Source organism: Ornithodoros turicata, chromosome 1, assembly GCF_037126465.1.
Source record: "Ornithodoros turicata isolate Travis chromosome 1, ASM3712646v1, whole genome shotgun sequence".
NCBI classification, from domain to species: domain Eukaryota; kingdom Metazoa; phylum Arthropoda; class Arachnida; order Ixodida; family Argasidae; genus Ornithodoros; species Ornithodoros turicata.
In genome coordinates, this window is record NC_088201.1 from 158,021,363 (window position 1) to 158,049,138 (window position 27,776).

Consider the following 27,776-nt stretch of genomic DNA (forward strand, 5'->3'; position numbering starts at 1 on the left):
CCTGTAGCAGTATGAAACAGTGGCCCCTGTCGCGGAGTAAGTCCCATAAGCCAGTAAATGTGCGCTTCTTTTATTCCATTATAATATTTCTGGCGTGAAAGAGTGGCCGCTGCGGAGGCCTAACGCTTCGCAAGCCAATGAATGAGGGGCGACTGTCGATGCGTAAAGCACACAGCCAGACAGCTAACGAGTTTTTTTTTTACTTCATTCTATTTTTTTCAGGGGCGGTAACGAAACCAATAGCCATGAATGAATGAGAGAATGAATGAAGTATGCATAAAAAAATGTGACTTTGCCCATTGCGTAACTGCGTGTATGAATGACATATGTTTTTGTGGAGGGTACTACGGTCACTAAAGTTCCTTCCTCGAGCTTCTATTTACAGGAATGAAAACAAAGACCTGTGGCCCAACGTCACCCCCCCCCCCCCCCCATTAATGATGAGTGTAGGCATATGAGCACCATTGCGCTAAAGCCTGATAAACACCTGAAATGGCGGCTTCGCACTGGGCTTTCAGAGGTGAGTTTCTCACCCTGACGGGAGAACATCACGTTCCACGTGACCTTCCGACGCCACTCGCTCAAACGTCGCCCTCCTACGCATTGCTGATGAAGGCCCAATAAGGCCGAAACAGCTATCCAATGCTGGTGTGGCGACGTTTGGGACTTATAAACATATGTTCAAGGTGCAGCTAATTTTCTTCACCTAATACTTTACTGGCTTCGCAGTGGGCTTCCTCTCCGAGTACGTTGCTGGAAGCACTGCCATCATGCCACCTCTGCTGCCTCGGATTGTTGTAGGGTAACCTGCAATAAGCAAAGAGCCGCCTAAATCTCAAGCGTAGCTTATCTGTTGGTTTCCCGTTCTTTCAAGTTTCCGGGTGCAGCGATTTGAGTGTTTATCGTCCTTCTGGTATTTGTTGGCCCTGTTCATGCTAGGCGCGACAGCCGCCCACCTGCGTTTTTCCGAGAAAAGACTCGGTTTTCGTGTTGTGGTGCGAAGACAGTGCTACTAACGGATTGACGACGCTGGATTAACACCACTAAACAACGTAAATCGGTAAGTAGTTTTTGGTATTTATTTTCCTAGTCGTTTTTCGCTCTAGTAGACTAAAATGAACCAGATGAGGGCGGTCAGGCCGCTGGTTTTTACTATTGCCCTACCACGAGGAGTCATACTGATGACATCGTGGAGGCATTTGTAACCAAGAGAAGGTATGAGGACTATGAAAGAGTGTCTCACTAGGGCTTCGGCCGCTATGAAATTAAAACAAAGAGTGAAAAGATCGTCCAGGACTTGGCAAAAGATCCTACCATAGTGGTTAGAGGGACAGAATATAGACTGAACTATTTAGGATACCGAACAGCTAGAATATCGGCGTTTTACTACCCTGTAGATGAACAGAGTAGCTTCTTGGAAAGTGCGTTGGCACAGTATAGAAAAGTTGTACAAGTAGAAAAGGCCATGTATAAAAAGCACAAGCAATGGGGATTGGCATCTGTCAAGTTTACATGGAAATGGAAAAAAGCGTCCCAAATTACCTAAAGGTCAACATCGCGAACCGCAGCTTTGTCGTCCAGTGCGAGTACCAGGGAGTCACTCGGGTGTGCCGGAAGTGCGGACGGCAGGGTCATCTAAATAGTAATTGTAACACACCAAAATGTACACGTTGTGGAATATTCGGTCACGCGTCGTGCACTGACCCCTGCTCGCGATGTCGAGGCGATCACCCGGTAGCCGAGTGTAGGCAGAAGACCTTTGCAGCGGCCTTGGGCTACACGAAGGTACTGGTGCCCGCACTCGACGTCATTCCAGACACTACAGATCTCGAGGATGAAGTCGCGGTACCACCTGAAACCGGAAACAAAAACGTAAATGAAATCGACAACAATGAACAACACAAAGATGTGCCAATCAATGGCGCAAGTAATGAACAGACAAATGAAAAACCCGTTAGTGACGAACTACATCTAGACGAAAATTCATGGCCCCTACTTAGACCACGAGATAATGACGAGGTGTCGGCAAACCCTTCAACAACGATGAACAGGAAAAAGAGAGAGAGAAAAAAAAACACCTGTTATCCCACTTGATATACAAGAGGGGCAACTGCCAGTGAAGGAACCTCGAAGTTGACCGCCTATCACCGAACAACCGCTTATTTTACAGAAGGTGCAGTTTACTTTTGAGGGGGCACCTTTGGGTACCGCAGGCGGTGAAGCATATGCAAGCAATGCCCCAACTACGAGGGTAGAGCGCGACGTTGAGCCTATTAGAGGTATAACCAGTGAAGAAAGCGAAACTGTCCCGGTTGAATATGCAATCAGCCAGGGGACACCGAAACTAAAAAGGAAAAGAGTACGTAGAAAAAAACACAAAGGAACAAAGCAAAAGCCATCAATAGCAGCGACGACCGCCTTCATTGAAAATTACGAGCACATGCCCCAACTTTCAAGCGAAACAGAATCAGAGAGTGATCCCAAGCAGCAAAATGTACTGAAAGTCGAGTGCAATAGGGGTGGACGGGTAGGTGGAAGGCCTTGAACAGACTCCTGAAACTAAAGAACACTGATAAGACACATACCGCCCACCGCTATGGCACTCGACTTTCAGTACATTGTGCTGCTTGGGATGATAAGTCGCCGGCGGCTAAACAATTCAAGGAAAAGACAGATAACATCGAGGAAGGAAGCTCAGAACAATCTAGCGATAAGGCTGAGATACAAACGCGAACTCAAACAGGGCTGGATCGACGGAATTAAACACAAGTGATTCAAACGATGATAGCTACCAAAGCCTGGCATGGGACACATCAGCTGATACGCTTGTTGCAGATGATGATGGTGAATACTTACAAGACACCTTATTGCAAAAAAAAAAAAAAACTTCTTTCCCTTAACATGTTAATCACACTTATAAGTAGAATTTCTTTACTCTCTTTCATGATGGTGAACGACGGCTGTATAAAAATAGCCACGTGGAATGTTAGGGGTTTTCGCCAAAAAGAAAAACAAAACGAGGTGATAGAAATAGCGAAAGAAAATAAAATTGACATCTTGGCGCTTCAGGAAACGTATGTAAATAGCGTAGAGTATATAAAAAAATTGACGAGACTTTTGACGTTAAAGGGGCCGTAAACAGGCAACCAAACATTTCTGAAATAATGATACTCCATGAAAGAACGCAGCTCATAATACGCAAATATACATTTCGTTCGGCTCGTGCCGGCTCATTGACCCGTATAACTGCTTTCAAAGATCAGTAACCAGCGAGCCTCTCTCCACACGAGCCTCTCTCGGGGGGCCGAGATGCACACATGTCGTTTCAAATTCTCAACCAATAAACATACTTCGTTATCAGCTGTGAGTCGGAACGCTCAGTTTGTTTGTGTGAAACGACGTTTTGCGCTCCGTGGTTCCGAAATTCAACGTCACGACATCTTCAACATCTCCGGCTGGCGCAGACGTCAAGAGTTGGGCTGCTATCACATGACGCTATTCGAACCTGGATTCTTCCCAGTCACGGCGTGACATGGCCAGCACGCTATCCACTGTACAACGCGAGCTGGTGACGCGATGCCGCGTGGCTCAAACCAAAGTACGGCAGCCCAGTTGTCGGAATCATCCGACGATGACGAAGATGTTGCATCGCGCACCTACCTAAGGCTGCGTTCCAATTTCCCGGTTAGTCGACTGCCTAGCGGTCTAACCGGAAGTGCCGCCATGTTAAGTCTCGTTCCAAATCTCGCCAAGTCCGCTATTCAGTCGGCATCCATCTAGTGCGCATCGATGCAGTCTATACGCATGACCATCTGACCATGCGCATGACCGGGATGGAGACGCGCGTTGACGGTACCAGCGTGTCCGCTGTTTCTGCTGGCTTTAAATGTAAAGTTGCACATAGCGGTATGTTTTTTAAAACTGCGTAGAGAGTTGCAACGCATGTTTAGTTGTGAAGGTGACAGTTTATGCACGATGTCCTACAAACTTAGCGCATTAGAGTCCTGTTGCGCTTGCGCCGTACGCATTTCTTGCGTGAGCAACGAGATGGCGCCACAGGCGCCTCGGCTAGGAAAGCCTGTTCCAATAGTGACAAGCAAAGGGGTCTACTCAGCTGCCTAGTCAGGCGGCTTCGCGGGCGCGAGGTATGGGAACGCAGCCTAAGATTCCGGAACTGTGGTCCCGGGTATTCATTCGCGCTCCTGGTGTGCTGCGTGCTACTGCCCAGAAAACGTAGTGCGCGTATGATACCTAAATTAAACGCATTTCTTTTTCAGTTTGAGGCTGTAAGTGTTTAGATTTCGAATAGAAGAGGATTCACATTCATCTAGTCCAATTCCGCATTTGAAATAAAATCATACGTGGAGCACTCGATCGTAATTGGTGAGGAAAGCGCTACGTCAAAATGACGTAAAGCTAGAGCGTGGGGCGGAGCTAAAATGCGAAAGTGTGCAGTGAATATTTCATCCGTATGCAAGCGCCTTTTGTTTTTGAGCGTTAGTAATTGCAAGGAGTTTTCATTGCCTAAGTTTCAATAATATAACACAAAGAAATGTGCACCTTTTGTACCTGTTTACGGCGCCTTTAACTTGCGGAAACAAAACAAAAACAAATGTATCGGGTGACTCTATCGGAACTGGCCTTATCTTGGGTGGCATTTTCTGTTTCCTTTTAATTTTTTTCCAGGACGCGAGAGGCGATAGTGTGCTCTACTCCCTCTCACATTGGGGGTGAAGGAAAGACGCGTCTTCTAAGAAGCGCAATGAACAAAATAAAGAAAAAAAATGGCGTTCCTTCACTAATTTTTTGCAGGCGATCTATCGAACGGATTCTGAAAACGGCTACGATATCAGATGACCGAAAGGAACAGATGTTCTCATTGGGACAACTTTGTAGGTTTTATAATAAAAAAGTTAATTAACGAAAGTTAATTAAGAAATTGCCTTTGGACTCTGCTAATGCCCTCCTAAGGAGTGCCCTTCAGCATATGCTATATTGCAATTGATTTCATCTTGAAAAAAGTGTTATATATATTTTTAAAAAATATGTTCACAGTTAACTGGGACACCCAGTATATATATATATACATATTAAAAGCCTTCGAAACATTAAACACAGTTGCTACTTTTATCACATTAATAATTAAGGGGGGGGGGCGTTACTAGAAATATATTTACAGTTACGGGTCGACGTCTCGGCAAGCCTTCAAGAGGTCTAAACTTGGAAATAGGTGAGAAGGGCTTATATACAAGGGGAAGGAGAGAGAGGAACAGTACACGTAGAGCGGCGTTGGTGATGTTGCACAACAATGCTCCTTCAACATCACCAACGCCGCTTCCACATTGTATGACCCTATGACCCCAAACTGCGGAAGCTCAGATATAAAACAGATGGCTCGAACACATTATGGCATGCAGTCGGCTCATCCTCAAGGTGACCCAGTTTCTCGGAAAACGTATTTACAACCACGCAGAAACAAGCGAGCATTGATATAAACAGATGGCCTCACTGAGCGTGTTGGGGCACGGACCGGGAGTGGTATATTACGCGCGTGCAGGGCTGGGCAGGAATACTCAAAATTTGTATTATAATACAAATACATAATACTTGCTAAAAATGGTATTATAATACTAATACATAGTACATTTTATTTTCAAGTATTAATATACATAATACTATTACTTCCGTGTATTACTCAAGTAATACTAGTAATGCTTTTGTGCCGTGGCAGACAGTTATTAGAAAAGCCATCCCAGACTGAAGCCACTGAAGCCACCGGTCCGGTCAACGCATGTTTATTTCAGTTGATTGCACTTAGAAACATCTTTTCAAATACGCCATCTTCTAACGATCGTCTGTTTGGTCTGAGTAGCAGGTTCGCAAACGAAAACAATCGTTCAACCGGCGCGGACGAACATAAATTAGTATTGAACTTTAAGAAAACACTCTTAACTGATGGGTAGTCGTCGAACATGGACAAGTCTACGCGCTTGTCATCGAGGTACATGAGGACTTCCAACTTCGCACGGCACAGTGCACAGCTCTCAGGGCATTCTCTCGCGGGACGCAGGTGTGTGTGTCTATAATCCCCTTTTTCCTGCCTTACTTTCGGACGCACCGACCCTGGCTCCATTCTATGATATGACCCCCTAAGGGCTCCGAGTTGTTCACCCAGAATGGAGAAGTTTCTCAGAAATTTGAGTCAGCCAGATCCTGTAATCGTCCCTGTGTTGCACGTTGAAGTATGATCCTCTGTTGGCAGAACTAGGTCGTGTTCGTAGGACTGGAATGGTACCGAAAGCATACACGTGTAATACCCATCACCTCAGGCAGGACATGTCATAAGTATTACGAGTTTTGCAGTAATACAATGCAAGTAATACTCGAATTTTTTGTATTATAATACGTAATACAAATACATTTATCAGATGGGTATTATAATACGTAATACAAATACTCTAAAGTATTACAGTAACGGTATTATAATACAATGTATTTGTAATACTGCAGAGCCCTGCGCGCGTGTGCTCTGGCTATCTAGTTTTCTGTGCGGACGGCACCCAGCACGGTAAGTTGTAGGCATTCTTCTATTCTTTGTACACATGGTGGTAGGTTTGTAAACCTACAAGGTGCGCGATATTTTGATACGTCTATATCGGCGCATGGGCGTCGCTATCATCCGCGGATCATGTATTCAAAATTGTGTTTGTATATATGTAGCTACGGCGTGTGAGATGTGCGCGGGCACGCTAAAATGGTGTGAGCTGTCCACGCGGGAGAAATTAATCTTCCTCTGCCCTGCTGTCCAGCGTCGCGTGACAAGTTTGTGAATCTATGTGCATGATATTTGTAACTGTGATGCTGTGAGCCCATTTTTCCGAGATGAACTTGTTCATAATGCGACGTTGTGTGATCACCCTGATCTTATATTTCTAATGGTGCTTCCAGTTGGGCTCTGCTTCGAAGGAACGTGTGCGAGGTGTGTTGCGTGAAATATCTACGCTGGCTATGTTTTCCCCAGAATGTTCTGGGAGAGCTCTGAAGGCAATGTAAAATTGTGTTTCTCCATACTCAGCTTTGGTTGAGTCTTCTTTGTGAGATTGAGCACTTGCGAAGCTTCACTGCATAGCACCAACCACTTTGTTTAATAAGCGTTGGAACGTCAGTGCGAGAAACATTCTTGAGCTTCCCCGCATAGCACCACTGTGCTTTGTCATTCTCGTTGATTTAGTTAATTTCGTATGTTGAAGTGCAACGCACGCTGTCTAAAACAAAAACGAGCCCAAGCTTCACAGCTCTATAGAGTTTCTTGATCGATCAACATTTTATTTTTTATTTATTTATTCATACTACTGGCTCACAAGTAAGGCGAAGTAGGGTGGGATACCTAACACTTAAGGTAAACACACAAGGTCAACAAAAAGTGATAACAGAAGACATTAATTCAGAACTGTCGCTATCAGTTTACAGAAATTCTCAACCGTAGGACTATTCATTATCGCCTGTGGTAGCTCATTCTATTCCAGGACAGTCCGCGGGAAGAAAGAAAATTTAAAACAATCACTTTTCGCGCTGAAAGGTTTAAAACGTAAACTGCGTGACTGCCTAGTTTCACGGCCAGAGAAAGGCTGCAGGTAAAGTGTGCTGTCGATTTTAAAATTGTTGTGAATCATTTGGTAAAGGAATCTGAGCCGCTGCATTTTCCTGCGGGAACTAAGCAACTCAAGCCCTGCCCTATCGTAAAGCTTAGAGACTGATTCCAGCTTTCTGTATTTGTTAAAAATGAAGCGCAAGGCTTTCCTTTGCACTCCTTCTAATTTATCAATATTGGATGCGGTAAAAGGGTCCCAAATAATGCTCGCATAATCCAGCGCAGATAGTACATATGTCTTGTATGCCTTCAATTTTGTGGCGGTGGATGCTTGATGAAGATGACGACGCAAATAGTATAATTTACCCATTGCCTTTCTCACGATAGTATCAATATGCTGATTCCATCTCAAATCATTGCACAACGTCACTCCGAGATATCTACAGGAATCAACACATGATAGAACACATCCATCTATACAATACTGAAAGGACAATGGCATTCTTTTCCTCGTGACATGGATGTATGTGCATTTTTGAAAATTGAGTCATTTGCCATGTTAAGCACCAATCATTAATCCTACGAAGACATTCATTAAGCTGAATCTGATCTAAGACAGAATTTACCTCGGTGAAAATTATGCAATCGTCAGCAAAAAGGCGTATTTTTACGGGAATATTCCCAGTGATATCGTTTAAATAAATTAAAAACAACAGAGGCCCTAGAACCGAGCCCTGAGGCACGCCGGATTCCACATCAGCCAAGTTAGAGCTGCTCTCACCGATCAGTACCAACTGCTGTCTGTCAGCAAGGTAGTCCTGAAGCCACGCGGTCAGATTTGAGTTACCCATTATAGCTTGTAGTTTTAACAATAGCTTATCATGAGGTACCTTGTCGAACGCCTTCGACAAATCCAAGAAAATTATGTCAGACTGCCCCCGTGAATTAAATGTTGCCGCAAGATTGTGAACTGTTTCTAATAACTGGGTTGTAGTAGAAACACCTTGGCGGAAACCATGTTGTGCTGGTGTGAAAAAATTGTTTTCTTCAAGAGATGTCACCAGGTGTTTATGGATACAGTGTTCTAAAATTTTACCACACGTAGTTAACAGTGACACCGGACGATAATTATATGCTTTGAGCATATCTCCAAACTTTGGGACAGGCACAATTTTTGCTTGCTTCCACTGTCTCGGAACCTTCGCTGTCTCAATTGACTTCCTAAAAATGATGTCAAGATAGAAACTACACCACTCTGCGTAGCGCAAGAGAAATTGATTTGGGATGCCATCTAGTCCACACGCGTTTTTGCCATTTATGCTAAGCAAGGAGTTGAAAATCCCTTCTCGTGATAAAACAATGTCAGGAACGTAACAAAGGTCAGGTGCCGGAAAAGTTGGCCGACCACCGTCATCACGTGTGAATACGGAGCAAAAATACTCATTCATATGGTTGCACATTCCGACTTTATCAGTGACAATACAATCATTTATCAACAACTTACTGATGGTGTTGTGCGTAGGAGAGAGGAACCTCCAAAATTTTTTTGAATCAGACTCAAGGAATTATCCAAATTGTTTTTCTCTCGAACCAGCTTCTCTGCACAGCATCGGGTATCGATGTTTTTTCGATCACGAGCTTCTTCCTGCTCAGCTTTTTTTATTTCCAACGCCTGTGGCTGTGGCCTTCGATGCATGGCATCACGATGAGTTTTTTGCGCTCTGTTTAATACACATTGAATGTTTATTTATTTATTTATTTTTTTTTGTGGGCACGTTGGAGCGCAATATCTGTGACAAAATTCCTTCTAACGAATGAACGCGCCTCACTCCATAGCATCATTTGTGGATTTTCTTTGCCATTCTCCTTGAGAGCCATTGAAATCAATTTTTATGTTGAACTGCAAAGCACGCACTGTAGGAAAAACGATCCTAAGCTTGTTCACAGGGGTATGCTTAACCTAACGCACGCATGCAACCAGGCGAAGGCAACTTTACTCGTGTGGGTGGATAGAGTGTGTTCTGAGGTGTGTACACCGTACCCTGGACAGTTTTTTTTTATTTCTCATTAGCAACTGTGGTTATGAGGAGCGTGAACAGCAGGAGGCGGCGGCATGTTGATGTAGGCTGTTTTATTCGTGTTTTGTAATATTCAGCAATGAATGAGCCTTCTGAATGAGCCTTGGCTGTCTATCTACAAGTATGAACCAATAAGACAAGTATGGACCTCAATGTACACAAATGTGCGGTTATGACTGTGTCAAGACAGAGTGATCCTTTACGGTACACGTATGAAATCGACGGCAGGGCTGTCAATTTTGTTAATAGCTACACCTATTTAGGGATTAACATCACGAATGATTTGACCTGGAATTCCCATATCGAAAAAAATTGTCGAAAGGTATCTCATAGGTTGTGGTTCTTGAAACGAAATTTAAAGCACGCTACCCCTGATACAAAGCTAGCCGCTTACAAAACTTGTGTACGACCGATATTAGAGTATGCTTCTCCCGTATGGGACCCTTTTACTACCACTAATATTAACAAAATACAGAAACCGACACTGAAGATTTTTGTTTAGGTTTAATTTGTACAAGCTTTCGCGTGGAGGTCCACGCTTCCTCATGTACCTGAGGAAGCGTGGACCTCCACGCGAAAGCTTGTACAAATTAAACTTTAACAAAAATCTTCAGTGTCGGTTTCTGTATTTTGTTTATGTGATCTACAGGACTTGACTCCCCTCTTCGTATACGCTTCTTTTCTTCCCTTACCACTAATATTGATAAACTCGAAGCCATCCAAAAGAGAGCCTTACGATTCGTTTGCAATCAATATAGCCCTAGCTCATCCATTACTTGTATGTACGAATTAGCTGGACTCGACTCATTGGTTAGAAGACGAAAGATTAATAGATTAAATTTTTTTATGAGCTTGTCCAAGGGAAATACAATATTAATATTGACCATTACGTTGGAAGGGCTTCACATTGTCGAACTGGATCACACCGTTTGTAGTTCAGAACAGAAATTCCTAGGACAGACTCCTTTAAATACAGTTTCTTTTCACGAACCACAACTGACTGGAACTGTCTTCCTGCAGACGCAGTACATGCAACATCCGTGGATGCATTTTTAGCTGTCGTTGGTGATCAGCTGTAATTACTTTCCAAAAAAGATTCTTGTTTTGAGTGTATCTTCTTGTTGGTGGTGGTTATTGGTGTGTTTTTTTTTTGTACTGAAGTGCTCGTTTTAGTTGCTGTAAGCTTTACAATGTATGTTCCCACCCCTGCTTTGGCTGCTAACAAGCAGCTGGCTGTATTTATAAATAATAATAAATAGTAATAATAATAAGCAGTTGGATAGAAATGAGTCACCAATGCAATGGACCTTTTTTCACACTCGCGTTGCGGCTTTCCATGGAAACACGATCGCCAGCCTCAGCCTTCTTTTGCAGGAGCATGTCTTCCTCTCCGTGCATCTTTGCGACTGACTTGGTGCACCGTTGAACACCCGAAAGTTTGAAGCCTCAGTTTCGGGACTTTTTTTTTGCGGTTCCATTTGCAATATCGAGCGGGTTTCTTGGTGGATCTGACGAAGTTTGCTACTGGGCTCTCGAATTCTGCAAAAAATAAATAAATAAAAGAAACCTTAGGTTGACTTCGGAAATTTTAGAGTTCAATTAAACTAATTCAATTTCTTTTAATGAAAATCAAATAAATATTTTTGCAAAGTGTCAAATTTAGTTGCCACACAAATGGCGTTTACCTAGTATTTTCCGTCGGTCCCGTTTTTTTATAAAGTCAGAATGACACGTTTTGTATATGAGTATATATTCATACATATATACATACAAAACGTGTCATTCCGACTTGATGACAAGTTATGTCAAAGTCTACAACTCTACAAGCAACACAAAATTCCCAAAGAACTTGCTATCAACCTTAAACCCACGTTCCTCCTCAAAAATGAGCACCAAGATCAGTGGAACGAGATTCTCAACAATACCTCTACCGCGTCAACCGATGTGTTATTATCCCATTGTGATGACGCTATCTGCCAATTTTCTCACGAAGCTAAAATTATTATTCGCGATAAAACCGCTCTTGGTGACAACAATAACTCAGATTCAGCACGCTTTGCTAAGAACAGGGAAGAAGCCGTGCACTGCAGTAAACGTAAAAAGCTCGCCGGGGACGAAGTAAGCCACGTTGCCCATACTGGGCTTAAAGCAACATTTCAGGATGGTCACCCGATAAGTATTGTTCAAATTACTAGTACGTCATCACAGGCCCAGCACACTATTATTAATCAAAATCAAGACGCCGCCTCCACTGATCCCGGCAATCTCGAATGCCCTAAGTCTCATAATGTCGTTAACTTGTCATCCCATAGTCTCACTGATTCCGAAATGTATTTACTCAGCCATGGCCTCTCATATTGTCCCAGCAACAATAAGTTAATGAATATCAACTTCACATAGATTTAGATAACTTCGCCCGCCGCTTACGCCTCAAGTAATACTTCCATGACAAGCCCAAGTCAGGCTAGAAACCTTTCAAACAGCCGTCCAGTTTGACATCAGACGGCAAAACCTTGATAAAGCCCTGGATATGTATGTACGCGCAGTCCAAAATGATATTATTAACGCGTACAGCCATTCATCCAATCGTAAATCAAAGTCAAATTTATCGCCAGCTGAACACACCCAAGCAGCAAAATGTACTGAAAGTCGAGTGCGATAGGGGTGGTCGGTATGTGTTTTATCAAAATACTTCAGTTTCACGAGTCTGTTCAAGGCCTTCTACCTACCCGTCCACCCCTATTGCACTCGACTTTCAGTACATTGTGCTGCTTGGGCAGTAGCCTTTACGACCTTCAAAAACGTGATGATCTGGTTATTAAAAAAAACAGATAAAGGTCGTGCAATTGTAGTAATGAACAAAACGGATTGTATTAACGAGGGTATTCGGCAGTTATCTTGCACATCAATTTTACAAAGTCCTTGAAGCTGACCCTACGGTAGAGATCACTGCGAATATTATCCGTAACCTGAAAGATCTGAAAACCAGCAAAATGATAGACTCCACCCTGTACGAGTACTTACTCGCTAGAGATTCCGTGCCAGGCAGATTTTACATGCTCCCCAAGATTCATTAACCTGGGAACCCAGGCCGCCCCATAGTTTCGAGTCACGGTACAGCTACCGAAAATATTTCCAGCTTTGTAGATTATCTTCTCAAAGATATACCCCCCCCCCCAAAAAAAAAAAAAAAAAAAATCCATCCTACACGAAAGATACAAATCACTTCCTGGAAGTATTAAGTCAATGTCAACCTCCTCCTTCAAGTTTGCTGGTCACGCTAGACGTTTCTTTCCTTTATACCAACATCCCCCACGAAGATGGCATTGCTGCAGCTCAAAGGGCGTTTTTAAAATATTCGGACAACTCATACGATCCTTCTGTTCTATTCACGTTCCTTAACCGTATTCTGAAAAATAACTTTGAATTTGATGGTAAACATTACTTGCAAGTCAGAGGCACGGCTATGGGCACTAAGAAGGCACGAAATTTTGCAAACATTTTTATGGGTGATCTGGAAGAGGCATTTCTGTTCCAACGCGACAAAAAGCCGACGTTCTGCAAGCGTTTTCTGGACGATATCTTTATACCTTGGCCATATTCGGAGGACGACCTAAATATATTCATTAGCGATTTTAACCATCCGGCACATCCAGCTATCAAATTCACCCATTCTTACTCAGCTCTAACTGCTTACTTCCTGGATGTCCAGGTGAAGTTAAGGGACGGGGTCCTAACTACGGAGCTGTTCCGTAAATCTGCGGACTACCAGCACTACCTAGCTTACAATAGTTGCCACCCGCTGCACACTAAACTTGCTGTCCCCTACAGCTAGGCACTTCGTTATAGACGCATCTGCTCCAGCGACAGTGATCTGGACAGATATGTGAACCAACTTAAGCAAACATTCATCAGTCGCCAACAATGTTTCAAACATCAACGGTATACTTGACCGCCACCACAGTATTCTTCGTCAGTCAGAGCGCATGGGACAGATCTTCCAGGAACCCCCAAGTGTGACCTACAGGCGCACGCAAAACCTCCATGGTAATCTAGTCAGCTCCAAAGTAAACCGACCAACAAGTCCGACAGCAGACTGCCATCCGTGCAATGGCCGCATATGTCAAATATGCAAACTAATGCAAAGTGCCCACGTGCTTAAGAGCACAAAGTCTAGTTTCTTCGTCAAAATTCATGGTGACTTGGACTCTAATTTATCCAACGTCATTTATGCCATTCAGTGCAACGCGTGTCAAGCACAATACTTAGGTCAAATCAAAACATCTTTTCGCATCAGGTTCAACAACCACTGGTCGGATGTTAACAAAAAGCTAAACCTTCCTGTTTCTCGTCATTTCAAACAGCCTGGTCATTCAATAAATGATGTCGCCCTTTTTATTCTTCAATGAAAGTTTAGCTCCGATAGGGACAGGGAACAACGCGAGTCTTACCTCATTTACATATTCTAATCAATCATTAACGAAGATCCCGGTGTACTTTCAACAGTAAGGAATCTGGTCGCCTAGACGGGATATAATTTCCTTTTTTCCTTTTATTTTTCCTCTTTTTTTTTTCAGCTAAGGCCTCAGTACGGTTCACCCTTAGTTGGTGCCCAAAGAAGAATGGCATCACCACCCGGACTTGACCCTGCGGAATGTTCCAGAATATGACTCACGGACAACTTCCCCGTGGCATACTTGCACCCATTGTGACGTCACTTACCGAACCGATTTAAGCAATGTACAACCCTTGTACCTCTTTTGTCCTGACGAAGACAGCGCCGCTGTCGAAACGTCCATGTTATTTTAAACGTTTCATAACACATTATAATCTATGTGTTAAATTATCTATTAAATAAATAAGTTTTTGTTAACTTTCCTGTAACCTGTTGTGCAAGTCTTATTATTTTACTTTTATTCAACTTGTGTGATATATTAACCGCTTTAACATACAAACATATATATATATATATATATAGGAAAAATCAGAAGACGACAAAGAGCTTACAGGAAAACACAAAGGGGAGTTTATTAACACATATGGGGATAGGGGACGACGTTTCGGCAGTCAGCGCTGCCTTCGACGGGACTGGGGTTTGGTGACAAGAACAAGCTTTACATATGGGCTTTACTAAGTTAGCCATACCTTATAGTCAGGCATTGCGCTACCGCAGAATATGCACTAAAGATGCCGAACTAGACAACCATCTCCAACGACTAGAACAAACCTTCATTGATCGTGAATACCCGGACAAACTTGTGAAAGACGCTATAGCCAGGGCAAGATCCACAGATCGCCAACAATTGCTCCAAAGATCTCCTCGAACCAATGGAAACTCTGCAGTAAATCTCACTGTCACATTCAATGGCAGCGTTCCTAACATTAGCCGGATACTCAACCGCCACTACACAATTCTTTCACAATCTGATCGCATGAAGGAAATATTCTCACAGCCACCGCGCGTAAGTTATCGCCGGGCGCGGAACATCCAAGACAGACTAGTAAATGCCAAAATTAACAAACTTCCAGAAAATAGCATTGGCTGCCACCCTTGTAATGCAAGTAGATGCCAAATTTGTAAATCAATGCAAGCCGCTAACTCTGCAGAAAGTACCAGTTCTAATTATCGGGTCAACATTAATGGCGACTTTAACTGTAATTCTTCTAATGTTGTCTATCTTCTTCAATGCAATGAATGCAACGCCCAATATATCGGACAGACAGCGACGTCATTTAGAACGCGATCCAACAACCACAAATCTGACGTCGCGAAGAAACCTAATCTGCCAGTGTCGCGCCATTTCAGTAAACCAGGACACTCAATCACCAATATATCTATTTTCATCCTGCAGTCAGGCTTTCCTTCCCAACGGCTCAGGGAACAGCGCGAATCTTATCTCATTCATAAATTCCAGTGTCAGATAAACGAAGATCCAGGAATCCTTTCTACTATTCGCAACCTGCATTCCTAATCCAGCACAATACATACGCTCTTTTGTCTCTTTTTCAGGCTCACTGGTATTTCCTCAAGGTCCTGCTGCACAGACCCGGCCATTCCCCTTTCACTTAGTCACCAACCTGTGTTTGTCATGACAAAAGCGCATGCGCTGCTCTTTCCCTTGTACATAACCCTCTCCCATATGTAAAGCTTGTTCTTGTCACCAAACCCCAGTCCCGTCGAAGGCAGCGCTGACTGCCGAAACGTCGTCCCCTATCCCCATATGTGTTAATAAACTCCCGTTTGTGTTTTCCTGTAAGCTCTTTGTCGTCTTCTGATTTTTCCTGCTTATTTCATTCTCGTGGTCAACCGCCCTCCTAAGCTTCTAATCTATATATATATATATATATATATATATGTCAAACGTCGTCATGCCACTACTCGACAGCTGTTTCGACCTTCTTGGGCCTCATCAGCAGTACGCAGGCAGGCAACGTTTGAGCAGATGGCGTCAGAATGTCACGTAACACGTGATTCCTCCCGTCAGGGTGAGCTAACTCACCACTGAAAGCCTAGTACAAAGCCAGTGTGTTATAGTAGGGAAAAAATAGCTGGAGCTCTTTGGCTACACGTATAGCATATGTTTGTAAGTCAAACTCCGGCTATTGTTTTCCCTGTAGGAAAAACATAGCCGGGGCTAGTATACGGAGCTATCAATTTTCCGTAGTATACTTCACTGTCTTCACTGTGGTAAGAGGGGGTAAGAGAGAGAGACAGCAGCGCTGTCTTGAAGACTGCGCTGCTGTCGAAACGTCGAGTACCCCCTCTTAGTTTTTAATAATAAAGTTCCCCTTTTATACCTTGTCCTGTAGAAGCACTGTCTCCACTTCGGATCCTTATTGAATACCTTCATTTTTCGTGGTCAACCGCATTCCTTCATTTAAACATTATATATATATATATATATATATATATATATATATATATATATATATATATATATATATATATACTCATGGAACGATGCCACAGCACCAGAGGACACGTGTTTCGCCGTTTCTGCGGCTCGTCAGCTTTGGGTAGCTGCGCATCGTTCGCAATTGGCAAACCAGGGGTCGCTAAGCGAGCGATATACACCTGGGAGTGTGACTGAGCACTCCTCAATGCCAGTGTGCAAGCCAGTGAATTATATATTATACATTATATATATATAATTATAATTATATATATATATATAATTATAATTATTGTCATTCCATAGTTGTCATCCTCGCCACACGAAACTGGCCATTCCCTATAGTCAAGCCCTTCGGTATAGGAGAATCTGCTCGAATGACGACGATCTGGACAGAAATTTAGAACAGCTGCAACAAACCTTTGTCGGTCGTCAGTATCCACCCGATCTAGTTCAAGATGCTCTCAACAGAGCTCGCAAGGCAAACCGTCTAAGCTTACTGGAGAAAAGACAAAACAAATCAGAAAGTAATGCCGTGAACTTAACTGTAACATTCGCCGGAAATATCCCAAACATTAACAACATACTTAGCCGCCACCACAGTATCCTTCTCCAGTCAGAACGCACGAAAAACATATTTCCTAATCCACCACGTGTCGCTTACAGACGTACACGTAACTTACAAGATAGCTTGGTCCGCTCTAAAGTAGGCGAACCCACTAGCCATCCGGCGGGCTGTCATCCATGTAATGGCAGGAGATGCCAGATTTGCAAGTTAATGCAGACCGCACAAACGGTCAGAAGTACGAATTCCAACTTTACCGTCAAGATCAACGCAGACGTAGACTGTAACTCATGCAACGTTATCTATCTAATCCAATGCAACACATGCCGGGCCCAATACGTGGGTCAGACAAAAACTTCTTTCCGAATTAGATTCAACAATCACCGATCGGATGTTACCAAGAAACCTAATCTTCCAGTCTCACGCCATTTCAAACAACCAGAACATTCAATCAACGAAGCCTCAGTTTTTATTCTCCAGTCGAACTTTACCTCCGACCGCTCCCGGGAACAACGGGAATCTTACCTAATTTACAAATTCCGATCGGCCATTAACGAGGACCCTGGCATGCTGTCAACAATAAGAAGTCTAACAACCTAGATAAGACCCTGTTGCCTTTTCTCGTTTCAGGCAGATCAAAATCCCCACTGACCCACAAGGACGATGACCCCACTCCTGGACCTGACACAAAAACGCTCTGGAATTTCCCCAATTGACAACCGCCAGGTGACGGGAATTTCCCCCAACCGACACGTCATTCTCAAGCCCCTTATCAGCCTCGTGGCCACATTTAGCTCTTTTGTCCCGAAGAAGGCGGAGCTTCCGCCGTAACGTAGACATCCTCCCTAACTTTTATGATTTTTAAGTTTTAATAAACCCTTTTTTTGTTACTTCCCCTACTTTCGTCTTCTGTCTCCCATTTATTTCAACTATATATATATATATATATATATATTAGGGGTGTGCGAATCCGAATATTTGAAGTCGAATCGAATATCGAATCGAATGGAGGAAAAAATTCTGAATACCAATTCGAATTTCGAATATTCGTGCAAAATTTACAATATGCTACTTTCGCACTAAAAGTTTCCATTTTGTAGCCCATGGCTTTAGTGTAATTTTTCTGGCATTAACTGTCACAAGAGAGACGTGCAATTCTTCTGCTAAGCGATGAAAAATGAAAGTCACTGAAAAGGTTAGCCAGCTGTAGGACTCGAACCCACATCTTCTGGATTACCGGTCCAGGGCTCCACCAATTGAGCTAAGCTAACACGCCTCTCCAGCGACTTTCGGGGTGCGTCATCTGAAGGGACGACAAACCAGCCAATCACTCTCACTCACCCTCCTTTCACTCTTACATTTTTTGCTCACTCATACACACATTCATACGACGGAAATCAACGCAAGCGGCATCTGTTGAACAAGAGAGAAACTGATGTTCTGAGGCTGGAACAACATAGAAGGGACAGATACAAACAAGGCTCCAGGGCTCTACATATTGAGCTAAGCTAACACACCTTCTCAGCGATTTCCAAGGTGCATCATCTGAAGGGACAAACCAGCCACACAGTAAACTTTTTTTTACACTTTCTTGGTGTAAATGGCTTGTCCCATGGCGCACACCTTTTTGGTGTTGCCTTTACATTCAAATGATGGGTGTTTTCTAATACACTGTTCTGTTACAATGGACGTTTAAAAACAAAAACACCCTTAAACCGGGAGTATTCTATTGAAAACACCTTTCATCATGGAATTGTTTGCTAGCAAATATTCCCTCGCAAGTAGCTAGTGTAATAGAAGCTTCTGCGGCAGCATGCCGAGACCAATGGCCGAGACATACAGTTCGACGTTCTTGCTTCTATGGCAAGCACCACCCTGAACATGGCAGACTTCCAGCCGTGGTTCCATCGTAGAACTTAAACCGGAGCGCAATGCGTCGCAGGCACGCCTCGTTAGCTTGGTAACACTGTGTGACCAACTTGAGTGCCAAGGCTTGAAGAGACCTCGGGCACCCTCAGTAGCCTATATTGACGTGTGGGATGGATCATATACTGAAATACAATTTGTTGGGGCACGTTCGTTACACGTGGTGGGGCGGGAAACGTTTGTAGCGGTGACGGGAATGTGTTTTTGCAATTAACACCCACGCTTGCAACGAGTCAAAGTAATCAACTAAATACCTAAAATCGTTCCCTGTCAAATACTGTGTTTTTAACTCAGGTTATCGTCTATAATGTAGAACAACTTCAGATTTAAGTGACCCTGTTTGTCTACAAGTGCTTTTTAGTAGTCTTTTACTGCCTGTCATTGAATTTGGATCTGTTGCTTGGAATTCTAGTGGTCGTTCTAATGTGTCTCGTCTAGACTCGGTCTTGAGGAGGTATTTGATTATCGCCTACCGGAGGTTCCCTTCTTATGTCACAACGTTTCCCACTGGACAAGCGAGAAACTGATGTTCTGAGGCTGGAACAACATAGAAGGGGCAGGTACAAACAAAGCCTCAATTGCCTAAGAAATCAACGATGAAAGATGAAAGTCACTGAAAAGGTTAGCCAGCTGTAGGGATCGAACCCACATCTTCTGGTTTACCGGTCCAGGGCTCTACCAATTGAGCTAAGCTAACACTTTTTTTTTTTTTTTTCAAGAACGGTTTATTTCACACTGTTACAGTTCAAGACGTAGATGTTATTTACAATGCAAGATGCGGTATGTGATTAAGAGGAATGACACAAGAATACATGCTTGAGATGAAGTATGTACAAAAGTGTGAGTGTGACTTGAGGACCAGGGTCAGTCCATTGATACTCCGTGGGGCTTGACAGAACAAGCTCAAGTACTTTGAGCCAGATAGGGTCCTCCGCACAACCTAACAAAATAAGTACGTCTCACGGGAGCTCTCCTCCTGGACGGATCGGGAGGTACCGAATAGCCCGCGCACTCAGGTAGATGTTCCTCTTGAAGGCATGCTGGAAGACGTCCCAGAAGAAGAAAGCAACCAGTTGTAGTTATTGAAAGCCACGAAGAAACCTCGTTCTCGCAGCCAAGCGCGCAGAGGTAGAGTGCCGGTGTGTAGGTGGAAGAAAAATCTTTCACCTTAGCCTCTACAGGCATCTTCCTGACTCGCACGAGCACATCTTCCCCTGGACCCGAGCCGAAAAGCTAAGACCCTCTATGACGTGCGGTGCCGGTTTCTGCGTCCACGGCGGGCTGCTACCGTCGTCCATTGCGCTGCTTTCCCACTCCCGGTGTCCTGCGAGGCGGGATTGCCAGACGGTGACGATACCTGGGTACCTGACGCCGGCGTGACCGCAATTAGGGTGTCACTAGAATCCTCCTGGATGTCACTTGAAGAGCCCACTCTCAAGGTCTTGACGGCAGCACGGTAAGGCGATGAGGAGAGCCTTCTCTTGGTCACACTGTCGTGATAGTCCATGTCTTCTGCCCACGTGGATGTGCCCATACAACTTTCAGTGTTCGTGTCCGGAAATGGAGTCACGGCTGCGGCTCCGCCATCAGACGGGACAGTTCCTGTATCAACAAGTCCACCGTTGACTTCCGTACACACAGGCTCCGCCGCATATTGACGAGGAGGTGCCTCCTTCACCAGAAGCACATCTTCATCGTCACAATGGTCCATTAGGTCTTCCTCACGATCCTGTACGGACACGATGGCGGCGTACGACCTTGGGCAGAAGGCAGTTTCATGACCAAAGCGCTTGCAACTGCTGCACTGAGGGACCTTACACTCCCGGCGTATGTGACCTAGCTGCTTGCACCGAAGGCACAGTTGCGGCCTGTCCTTACACAAGACCAGCACTTGAGTGCCGCAGATAGTGATGAGGTGCGGAGCGTCCATAGCAGTAACGTCCTTTTTTAGGCGCAGTTTCACAGAGCGCGACAGGGAACCGATCTTTCCAAGGTCAGGGTCCGACCAAGTAATTCTACTGGCTTCTTCCACGTTGCCGTAGTTCACAAAAGCAGCCCGTATGTCACGCTCTGTAACGGCGGAGGGAACCCAGTTCAGCCGCAATTGCAGGACCGGATTAGTGGCTTCTAGGATGATGCACTTCTTTCCCTTGACCGTGAGCTTCCGATGCGTCATGAAGTGGTCCTTGGCAGTGGCAGTTTTAAATTGCAAGAGCCAGACGTGGTTATACTGATATTGTCCAAGGTCTTCAATGTCGGAAAATTGCAAAAGGGATCGAAGGGCCAGCTTAAAATCCGCCACGGTGTAAGGCCTACCTGTGACATCGGCGTGGAGAACAGTACATAGGCTGAAATCCAGGGTGGACGAGAAACGGGGCAGAATAATAGGGTATTCGGCAGACTCCGGGGCAGCCGTAGACGGGGGAACAGAGCCAGAAGCAGGTACAGAAAGAACAGAAACCTGGCCATGGGCCATTGGAACAGCGGAGCTCGCGGAGAGCGTGCCTAAGAAATCAACGATGAAAGATGAAAGTCACTGAAAAGGTTAGCCAGCTGTAGGGATCGAACCCACATCTTCTGGATTACCGGTCCACGGCTCTACCGATCATCGTTGATTCTTTGGTTCATTTCGTTCATTCTTTGGTTCGTTGGTTCATCGTTGATTTCTTAGGCAATTGAGGCGTTGTTTGTATCTGTCCCTTCTATGTTGTTCCAGCCTCAGAAGATCAGTTTCTCTCTTGTTCAACAGGTGCCGCTTGCGTCGATTTCCGTCGTATGAATGTGTGAATGAGTGAGCCAAAAATGTAAGAGTGAAAGGAGGGTGAGTGAGAGTGATTGGCTGGTTTGTCGTCCCTTCAGATGACGCACCCCGAAAGTCGCTGGAGAGGCGTGTTAGCTTAGCTCAATTGGTGGAGCCCTGGACCGGTAATCCAGAAGATGTGGGTTTGATACCTACAGCTGACTAACCTTTTCAGTGACTTTCATCTTTCATCGTTGATTTCTTAGGCAATTGAGGCTTTGTTTGTATCTGTCCCTTCTATGTTGTTCCAGCCTCAGAACATCAGTTTCTCTCTTGTTCAACAGGTGCCGCTTGCGTCGATTTCCGTCGTATGAATGTGTGTATGAGTGAGCAAAAAATGTAAGAGTGAGTGTATGAATGAGTGAATGTAAGAGAGCAGGGTGAGTGAGAGTGATTGGCTGGTTTGTCGTCCCTTCAGATGACGCACCCCGAAAGTCGCTGGAGAGGCGTGTTAGCTTAGCTCAATTGGTGGAGCCCTGGACCGGTAATCCAGAAGATGTGGGTTCGATCCCTACAGCTGGCTAACCTTCTCAGTGACTTTCATCTTTCATCGTTGTTTCCCTCTGGGTCTTTTTTGAGTGATCGCCGATCGAGCCGTGATATTATTTTTCTATATAAATGCGTTCACAACCTTTTGGATGCTCGATCTATACTTGACCTTTGTGTTTTCATGTACCCGCGCGCACTGTCCGACACATGCACTTGTTTTATGTAGACAACATACTTGGGAGCCAGTCGCCCACCCGCCGCATTCAGTTATACTTCAACTCAATGACTTCTGAAATCGACTTATTTTATCCTTCTTTTAAACATGTCAGACGGGAGGTTCTCAGTAACCTCAACTTGTAATTTAGGGCGCACTGCAATTCTAGGCTTTTGCTGTTTGCAGACACCATAATAAAGTATGTATGTGTGTATTACTTGCTGAGCGGAGCTGTGAAACTAGCATATTTTTTCTCTCACGAAATAAAACACAATTTTTAACACTATATTCCCAATTCAAATGGGGTGTAAAAAGGTGTATTAGACGGTAAACACCTGTTTCAACACCCCACTTTACACCCTTAATGATCGACATTGGATAAAACGTGGTGTATGTCGATATTACACCTTTAGTAATGCTCTTCTTGCACCCTTTGCGGAATAGAAAATGGTGTTTTTATAAGAATATACCTTTTTTGAGCAAATAAAGGTGTAAAATGATGTACTGTGCACTCTCTGTTACTCATCCTCCTTTTACTCTTACATTTTTGCTCACTCACACACACATTCATACGACGGGATCGACGCAGGTGGCAACTGATGAACATGAAAGAACTGATGTTCTGAGGCTGGAACAACATAGAAGGGACAAATACATACTGTATGTATTTGCCCCTTCTATGTTGTTCCAGCCTCAGAACATCAGTTCTTTCATCTTCTGCTAAAAGCCCCTACTCTTTAATTTTACATGAGACTGCTTCCTGCTTTTCAGGTGAGCCCACACTTACTGGAGTACTGGAGTGGTTACCTTCATTTCAAAATTTTATGTCAGGCAGTAGCATGTTATACGGATGGGGCTGTAATTATTTCAGACAACCACAGGCCATTTGTGAAACAAACGAATTGGGATCCTGCCTCAGCTTTGCCATGGATACTCTGTAGTTTTTTTGCACTCGCCCTAGGACGTTGCACCACTGAAATTTTAGACGTAAAGGACATCTTTAGGACACCCTTCTTGTTCGTGGGCTGTAGTCATTATTCAAGAGTCCTAACTTTTTAAAGGAAACCTCACAGACATCAAATCAAAGTCCCTCGTTGGCACCGCTAAACTGCATGTGGGAGGGGCGCCACCCCTTCCACAGGCGATGTCTACAAAACTAACTTTGGATAACGTTATCCTAAACTAAACACCGTCCCGCCTGTGAGGGTCCTGCAGCAAGGGCAATTTCGTAAAGCAGGCTTCACCTCATACAGGGAAGCATCAGGTGAAGCCCACTTTCGGGTTGTGCAGATTCGTTCATATTCGTGGAATAGTCGAATACTCGAAAAATCGACCCGGTACCCGGGTTCGAATCCCGGTGCCGGCTGTGCTGTCTGGGGTTTTTCCTGGGTTTTCCTCAGACGCTTTCAGACATATGTCGGCACAGTTCCCCTTGAAGTCGGCCCAGGACGCACATTTCCCCAGGGCGTTAGTCGTGACGTTGCCCACATACGTGAGGCCGACAACGGCAAGCCCTTTCAACATCACCACCACCACCACCACCACCCTCGAAAAATCGAATATTGAATAATTCGATTCGCGAATCGAATAGTTCGAGCGTTTGATATTCGATTCGAATTCGAGAACTCAAATATTCGCACACCCCTAATATATATATGTATGGATAACTGGGTACATATGGACGCGAAAAAAATAGACAACAAGTAATCAAGAGACTTGGGAAGCCATATAAGGATTAAAAACAGTTGCTACTTTTATTACATTAATTATTAAGGGGGAAGTAGTTGAAATAGATTTACAGTTAGGGCAAACATTTCGGCAGTCAGCGCTGCCTTCAACAGGACTAAACTTGCAAATAGGTGACAAGGGCTTATAGACAAGGGAAAGGGGGGAATGAGAGGGGGGCAGTAAACGTGGTGCGGTGTTGGTGATGTCGTAGGAGCATTCTTGCTGGTCGTCCATTGAGCACTTGTAGGGGCGTTGGCTGTCTTCCAGGAGAGTTCTCCTTGGTCGTATCAAAGCCGTTGTCACCTATTTCCAAGTTTAGTACTGTTGAAGGCAGCGCTGATTGCCGAAATGTCGACCCCTAACGATAAATCTATTTCTGGTACCTCCCTCTTAATAATTAATGTAATAAAAGTAGCAACTGTTTTTAATCCTTATACGGCTTCCCAAGTCTCTTCCTTACTTGTAGTCTATGTATATGTATATACAGAGAGATATACTTGTTACAGACTACAACAAGTAAGCTGTACAAGTACAACAAACTACAAGTAACTGCAAGTAAGGAAGAGACTTGGGAAGCCGTATAAGGATTTAAAAAGTTGCTACTTTTATTACATTAATTATTAACGGGGAGGTACTAGAAGTAGATTTACAGTTAGGGATCGACATTTCGGCAGTCAGCGCTGCCTTCAACAGGACTGTTTCAGGGGTTTCAGGAGTCGATAAGAGGTTTCACGAGAAACTGCAGGATGCAAGTTACAGCGAGTACAATTACAAGTGCAAGCGTAACGATTCCTGCACCCCTGCTCTCTGAAGAAAAGAAACATTTGTTTGTGTATAGACGGGGAGAGATGCAGCGAACCGGTAAGGTAGAGCCTCAGGACGAGAGCCACCGATATTTCGAACAGTGACAGTGAACAGTCTTTGTTCGAAATATCGGTGGCTCTCGCCCTCGGACACTTGGCTGTTTGTTTGGCTCATCTTGGCTACCTAGCCCTTGTCTAGAGCTACTTGTCCGATATCTGCTGTATCTTCGTCCTCTTTTTCTTGCCCCTGCCCCTACCTACCAGTTAATAGCATTGTTTCTCCGTCTTACAGGTGTTAACGGCTCCCATTGCGGTCCCGCATTCCCCACACAGGAGGAGTCTCTAGGAAAGCGACAGAGGAAAGAGACTCATCGGTGTCGCTTCTGCAGTTACTCAAGTTACCACACGCCCAACGTTAAGAAGCACGAGAGGATTCACACCGGGGAGAGGCCCTACGTGTGCCAAGTGTGCTTCAGGGGATTTTCGGAACAGAGCAACTTGTACGGGCATTCAAGAAGCGTTCACGAGCGTCAGAGGAGCCGCACCTACTCGGAGTGAAAAACCGGGCTTGTTGCTGTTGTCCTTGCATGACGGACTGGCACTGGGAACGGGACAGAGAGAAGAGACGCACTTACTCAGTCTGCGGGAGTGCACTGGTACGGGAGGATCAACCACAGCACCACTCGCATGAGGTATGCAGCCGTTAGGGTTCGAGTCTCTGGATCAGGGTGTCTACCAACCTGGAAAACCTAGGAAACAGGGAATTGTCCGAGAATTTTGGTATCATCCGAAGAGTCCCTTCAAGAATTACTAACTGCAGAGTGAGCAAGTTAGTAAAACATTGCGTTGCGAAAAAAGAAAAGGGACAAGAAGGACATTTACGTTGAATATCATTTACACTGAAACGCATTAGAAGCTACAAATTTTGACCCTGCAAATGTGTACACTGTGTCCATAGCTGAGATGTGAATGATATGTTGTTACCAATGTATGTATTTGTCAAAGTTGCTTTGTGAAAAACGTGTGCACGCATTGGATGCATAAGAGTATGTAAGGCAGGTGTTTCCAATCTTTTGCTTACTATTCAGATGACCCTTAGCATCATAGTTGTGACAGTTCCCTGGATGTGAACTTTATCGTTGGCCTTTGGGTGCTGCTTTCACTGTTCGTTTGATGGGTGTTGATGTCATGATTAGAGATGCAAAATTTCCGGAAATTTTGAATAGCTCGAAAAAAACCGGTTTCTTTCGGGTTTTTTTCCGAAAAATTTGAAAAAATGGAAACAAATACGGTTACTGCTGAGTCGAAGCATTGCCGGCCAAACCACAGCATACAATGAGCTAGAAACTTTAGTAGTGTTCACCCTCTAGGCATAAATTCAGAGTAGAGCATCCAATGAGACTGCTGTCTACTCAGAGATAGGTAATTTGAGCAACCCGTCCACTCTGACAAGAACTCTGACATTATGTCGATGCGATGGCGATCGCTTGGAGCAGCCAGACGGAGCTCTAAGTTGGCGGTTGCTGGCTGATTAGGGGCACCCAAGGTACTGTTGGCTGTTGGAATGCATCGAAGGCACGAAAATTTAAATTTTTGAAGTTTGTCGCCTAAAAATTTTTGGCAATTTTTCCGGAGACGAGGAAAAAAAACGTTTTTTTTCCAAAATTTCCGTTTTTTCTCCCCCGGCTTCGCATCTCTAGCCATGGTGCAATGAGTTCTTGTTCCTCCAACTCGGCTGCTTCGAGAACCACACATACTATGTAAAGGCAGCAAAAAGTGTGAACTTGCAAAACAAGTGCACTGTTATTGCATCAAGATAGCTTGCTGAGTCGTGAAGGCAGGCTATTAGGGATGAAGACGAGGCTGTTTGCCCTGATCATGTACCACAACTTTTCCTGCGCCGCCCCCAACCTCTTAGCACGACCCAGGGTCTCCCACACTCACCACATACAAAAAAGCATGTACTGGAGAGTTAAAAAAAACATTAAAAGTCCAGCAATTGAACCCCTTTCCTCCATTTTTGAGACGGAATCCTGCACAAAATTCCCGGCCACACAGTGCTCCAAATGGCCTTAGTGTCTAGATGGCATGTGGTCCAAGACTTGAATATTTTCCTGCCTTCGTCGGTGTCTTTTGGTGTCGTCTTTCACGGCTGTTTGAGAAAAAAAAAAGAGTTTTGAAAGCCCAACAGTTAAAAAATAGCGTTCAAAAGAATTATGTGGGACTCTGAGTTGAATCGCTAAACTACAAAGTACGAAACTTTAAAGCTACGTTGACTCTACTTGATGATGAAGATAGGGCTGAGGGAGTTTCATCGCCAGGGGGGGAAGTGCGGCTGTTAAAGCGTTGTTTTTAAGTTCCAACTATGACACGTGGGTGTCCGATTTTTTTTCAACTCGCTCATGTGATGCGGCTTAGCAGGCCTGGGTTTATTTACTTCTTTCTTCTTGTACGTGTCTGTGTGTGTGTGTGTGTTGCAGGTAAGGAACAGGTATGCAGAGCAAACATTGCGCAATTATGCAACCACATGACTGTCGCCCTTGCCTCGTTGCCCCCCGCCCCCTTGCTTGTATTTGTCGACATACTTAGTCCGTCCCTCCTCCTGCAGGTGTGAGCCGCCACGCCCGCACGCCCCCTGCGCCTGCTGCCGAGGAGCCTCCAGGGAGGCACCGGTGCAGCTTCTGCGATT

The 27,776-nt window shown here is 44.4% G+C and overlaps 2 long non-coding RNA genes across 2 annotated transcripts in view; both read left to right on the top strand.

Annotated features, from left to right (window-relative positions):
* The window catches only part of LOC135378694 (uncharacterized), a 37,336-nt gene that overhangs the window by 6,236 nt on the left and 3,324 nt on the right, over nt 1-27,776 (top strand). The gene's annotated exons all lie outside the window — the stretch shown is intronic.
* LOC135378692 (uncharacterized) lies at nt 944-27,776 on the top strand. Its single transcript, XR_010418534.1, has 3 exons — nt 944-1,060; nt 25,380-25,779; nt 27,696-27,776. It is a non-coding gene; the product is annotated as an uncharacterized LOC135378692 (long non-coding RNA).